We start from the raw sequence: 6,000 nt of genomic DNA on the forward strand, positions 1-6,000 counted from the left end.
GATGAAAGTAAATTTTGCATTTTCTTTGGATATCAGGGTCCCAGAGTCTGGAGTAAGAGAGGAGAGGCACACCATCCATGTTTCTTGAGGTCCAGTGTAAAGTTTCGACAGTCAGTGATGGTTTGGGGTGCCATGTCATCTGCTGGTGGTGGTTCACTGTGTTTTCTGAGGTCCAAGGTCAACGCAGCCGTATACCAGGAAGTTTTAGAGCACTTCATGCTTCCTGCTGCTGACCAACTTTATGGAGATGCAGATTTCATTTTCCAACAGGACTTGGCACCTGCACACAGTGCCAAAGCTACCAGTACCTGGTTTAAGGACCATGGTATCCCTGTTCTTAATTGGCCAGCAAACTCGCCTGACCTTAACCCCATAGAAAATCTATGGGGTATTGTGAAGAGGAATATGCGATATGCCAGACCCAAGAATGCAGAAGAGCTGAAGGCCACTATCAGAGCAACCTGGGCTCTCATAACACCTGAGCAGTGCCACAGACTGATCGACTCCATGCCACGCCGCATTGCTGCAGTAATTCAGGCAAAACAGGGCCCCAACTAAGTATTGAGTTCATACTTTTCATGTTCATACTTTTCAGTTGGCCAAGATTTCTAAAAATCCTTTCTTTGTATTGGTCTTAAGTAATATTCTAATTTTCTGAGATACTGAATTTGGGATTTTCCTTAATTGTCAGTTATAATCATCAAAATTAAAAAATAAACATTTGAAATATATCAGTCTGTGTGTAATGAATGAATATAATGTACAAGTTTCACTTTTTGAATGGAATTAGTGAAATAAATCAACTTTTTGATGATATTCTAATTATATGACCAGCACCTGTATATATATATATCTGTGTAGAAAATACATTCTGGAGTTGTCTTTGGCAAATGCAACTTGGCTTTGTTGTGATCAATAAAGTCTACTGGCTTCAAAACCTCTCTTAGTAGCTTATTTTGAACAAGGACAATTCTACAACACATATAGACTACTTTATAAAACGATCATGTTGCTATTTTCATTTGAAAATGTAACTTTAAATATAAAACATATAACAGTGCATGTGGCATTAACTACCTTACAGTCATGCACAGAAATGTTTAAAGACACTGATAATTTTGCTTGTTTTTAACGTTTTGAAAGTGAATCAGCACCAACATAGTTTAATCCATTGTCCAGCCTCATAGCTGTTGTTTATATTGCTAATATGGATAATGTAAGTTATGTGTTGTTTTCTGGTTAATTTTGTCTGTTTGTACTTGAGCATAGAAAGAGGTTTGTAGGAAACAGTTAAATTTTGTGTTTGTACAGTAAAACAGGTGTGTGTGAGATCAGGAAGATTTGTATTTGTCTTATTCAGTACTCAAATAGTAGCTCTACCCTAATATTCAAAAAAAAAAAATTATGTATTATTATTTTTTTTATTATTATGCCCTCACTGGGGGCTGAGCCCCCCTAAAATGATTTCATTGCAGATTTGGCAAACTATCAGTGCGTTAAGGTTTGCCATTCTGGAGATCGGTTTCTATTTCAATGTGTTTTTGCAGCGTTGAACAATGTAGCAAATCACATATATCTACTGATTTTTTTAAACCCAACAGCCAATCGGTGGTGTTCAAGTTAGAATCCACTCACCGCTCAAATTGCTGGAGTTTATGTTCAAGCGTTGTTCAGCAGGAATCATCTCATAACAAAGTGTAGACGCGATGTAAATAACAGATTCATTGATTATAATGTAACTTTGTGAGATCGCAATGAACTAATGTGTATCAGAGCGTGTATTAACCGTTACATCACAAAACACAACGTCATAAACTCTAACTGTGTGTGTGTGTGTGTGTGTATGTGTGTATATATATATATATATATATAAGTTGCTATGGTGCAAAGAGTGCTTCGTTCATAATCACTAACGTTAAAAAAGCTGTCAGTCATCTTAGTTCATCGCGATCTCACAAAGATACATTATTATCATTAAAGTTCTCTACACTGCACAACGAATCTCTTATTTACATTGCATCAACACTTTGTTATAATGAGACAGTATAGGCCTATATATATATATATATATATATATATATATATATATATATATATAATATATATATATATATATATATATATAACATTACAAAATAATATAGAGCATTACATTATAACATTTCTGTAATCTATATAGCCTACCAGTCAACAGTTTTTGAACAGTAAGATTTTTAATGTTTTATAAAGAAGTCCCTTCTGCTTATCAAGCTGGCATTTATTTGATCCCAACACACCAAAAGCAGTAATGTTGTCAAATATTTTTACTATTTAAAATAACTGCTTTCTATTTGAATATATTTTAAAATGTTATTTATTCCTGTGAAGACAAAACTGTATTTTCAGCATCATTACTCCAGTCTTCAGTGTCACATGATCTTCAGAAATCATTCTAATATGCTGATTTGCTGCTCAAGAAACCTTTTTTTAATTATTATCATCATCAATATTTAAAACAGTTGAGTAATTTTTTTTCAGGATTGATGAATAGAAAGATCCAGAGATCAGCATTTATGTGAAATAACTTTTATTTATATTTTTATTTTTTGAAAATAAATTATAGAAATCAATACTTTTATTTAGCAAGGATGCTTTAAATTGATCAAACGTGACGATAAAGACATTTATAATGTTACAAAAGATTTTTATTTCAGATAAATGCTGTTCTTCTGAACTTTCTATTCATCTAAGAAACCTGAAAAAAGTTTTCAACATGATGATAATAATAATAAAAAATGCTTTTTCCGTTGCAAATCAGAATAACAGAATGATTTCTGAAGGATCGTGTGACTGGAGTAATGATGTTAAAAATATAGTTTTGAAATCACAATAAATTACATTTTAAATTATATTCAAATAGAAAACAGTTAGCTATTTTAAATAGCCTAGTAAAAATATTTCAAAATGTTACTGTTTTGCTGTACTTTGGATCAAATAAATGCAGGCTTGGTGAACAGAAGAGACTTAACTAGCTTACTGTTCAAAAACTTTTGACTGGTAGTGTATAGGCAACTTTAATTTTTCTCTCATTTCTAGATATTTAATCTCACTGCACTAGGCCTACTTAATATATTTGTCTGCTCTGTCTTATTTAAAGCGAGTAGAATGCTACATCTAACAAGTTGTAACTGACGAAAATAACCGTCATTTTTATCGTTCCGCTCAAATATTGCAGCGCAAATATTAACATCTTTAATATGTGAATGCTGGCAAATGATCATGGCATAAGCGGGATAATCAATAATTAAACGATTTGAATGCACTTCGCGGAGGCAACAAGTCCTTTACTGCGGTAAAGTTGGTTTTATATTCACACATTCGGACTTCCGCGTTCAGTAATTTTCTAATTTAATGTGCAATAAAGTAATTTTTTTTTTTTTTGCTAATTCTATTGAGCGACATGATTCTCAACCTACTACATTTTTTCACAATCGATCAAAATGGCCAAGTATTGTTTTAATGGCATACTTACTGGCGAACATCCACTGAATGCCCAACGTAGTGTGGCAAACAAGTAGGGACCGTCTAAAAAGTTTTATTTTTTTTCATTGTGTGCAAACAGACAGCTACATTTTAGCCAGCAACAAATGTACCAGCAAATATCACTCACATTATGTCTTCTAATGCTATAGATTTTTCTTTAGCAACAATAAAAATTGGATCATAATAATTGTGTTTGAAATAATGTTTAGGAAATGAAAAAAGAATGATCGTACATGAATTGTAATTTGGTAACAATCCAGACAAGTGGAAAATCTCCTGAACATAATTAAAGGCTTCATTTTACAACTGTTTTATTTATCTATTTACTTCAAAATTAACAAGAACTGTGTTGGTGTGTTGGTTTTAACAATGATATATAATATATTTCAGTAGGTTTTGAAAGCATGGGTCGACTGCTCCAAAGCAAGTTAGAACATCTTGTCTGGACCCTACAGAACATACTGCAGCGCATGTCTTGCTCTTTTATTCACCTCTGTTTCTCTGGTTTTAAGTGTGATAAAGACTTAACAGTGTTCTACAGGTGTTCAATGAAAAGAATGGCTAAACTTTGATGTGTCCCTGTTGTATGACATCTTCATTTAATATTAAACTCTCACAATATCACAATTTATCTGCGTTCATTGATGTTTACAGTCCTGCAAAAATATCACTGTCCATGGTACTAATTCTGTCAGATTATAGACAAGTACTCAGAAAGCATGACAGCAAACAGGATGTTTATTTTGAGTGAACACTTTCAAAAACAAGTGGAAACATTCTTCAAGATGGTTTATAAATATATTAAATTTGTACTATCACTGTGTTTTATGGGGTTCTTCAATGACGCATCATCCAGTTCAGTAGCTTTTGAAAGGAAGGACCCAGTGCAACAGTGCAAGTTGCTAAATATTTATTTGACCATAAAGAACATACTACAAGTCTTTAATGTGCTATTATTTATTCTAGATGTTCAATTTCTGCCATCATTTTCTTTGGGTTTATTCATGGAGACACCTTCCAGTTCAATATCTTTTGAAGGAAGACACTGACTTACCCAGTACACATTGTATAATATTCATTTTACATTAAATAACACGCTACACTTCAGCAACATTTACTACAGCAAAATTTTTAAATGTTTAGCTCAGTTGAAAGAACATACTACAACTCTTTATTGTGCGAGTTATTGCTTTATGCTCCCAGTGTGTTGCATTGTTTTTTTCATTGACACCTTACACAGTTCAATAGGTCTAGAAAAAACAGATCAAGTCATCCAATGAAGATTGTAAATTCTTTATTTAGTCTCAAAGACCAAGCTACAATTCTTTATTGTACAAGTTTTTGCTTTATATGCTTCATACCTCTTAATGACATTTTGTATGGGTTTCTCCATTGAAACATGTCCTCTTTAATAGCTTTAGAAAAAAGGGTCATAGTGCTCCAGAACGAGTTGGAAACAAAACTCAAATTGGAGTTTTGTTTATTTGACCTTATAGAGCATACTCTTCGGTGTACATATATTTGCCTTTTATGTTTTTCTCAATCACACATTATCCACTTCAATAGTTTTTGAAAGGAGTGACCGACTGCTCTAAACAAGTTGCAAATCCTTATAAATAGTTTACAAAACAAACTACAGTGCAGGGTTTCTTGTCTTTTCATCTCTGTTTTTGTAATTTTGTGTGATATAGAGCTGTGATCCTTATAATGAGGTATGCAACATTGTTTATTATAAATAATAAATATATTATTATGTTTTATGTTTATGCTGTTTTCAGTATTCATCTAACATTAAACTCACTCAATATCATAATCCACATTCACTGATCAATATTTACAGTCTTGCAGAACTGTCACTGTCCATGGTTCTGAATTTTTCATGTTATTGAAAAACATGTTTTTTCCATTTTCCATTTGATAAGAAGCTAAGTGCATTGCTTTTTATAGTTGCACTAAAACAAACTCAGTATAGCCTACATACCACAGCAAAAAGATTTGTTAATGGAAAGACTTACATTTTCACAGCTTTTAAGCAAGCCTTGATAATGTGATTAATCAGCTGAATGGCACTTTTGGCCAACATGTCAAGTTTTTAGATGCAAATCGGCATGCTTTGCTGAAATGTGAACATATGCATGTAGTGCACCAGCAGACAAGATGAGTTTCCAGGGGGCCCACTTTATGAAATGGGCCCTCTTTAACTTCTATAGTGGAGGATGGTTTGCTACAATTTGATTGGATGCCAATGGACTAACACAAACAAACGTCCAGTGATATCAGATAAGGAGGCTAAGACAACTACCAGACATCTTGCTTGGCCAAAAAAGGCGATCCCTGCACCCAGGAGAGGGCATTTTAATTGGTCCAAAAGATTAATCTTTTTACCAAAATGCTCCTTTTACTTTCATTCTAAGACCTAGGCTAAGATGACCATAAATTCCTTTGACCTGCAGATGCAACGTGCAATTTTGCTGGCCA

This window comes from Cyprinus carpio, unplaced genomic scaffold (assembly GCF_018340385.1).
Source record: "Cyprinus carpio isolate SPL01 unplaced genomic scaffold, ASM1834038v1 S000006651, whole genome shotgun sequence".
Taxonomy (NCBI): Eukaryota; Metazoa; Chordata; class Actinopteri; order Cypriniformes; family Cyprinidae; genus Cyprinus; species Cyprinus carpio.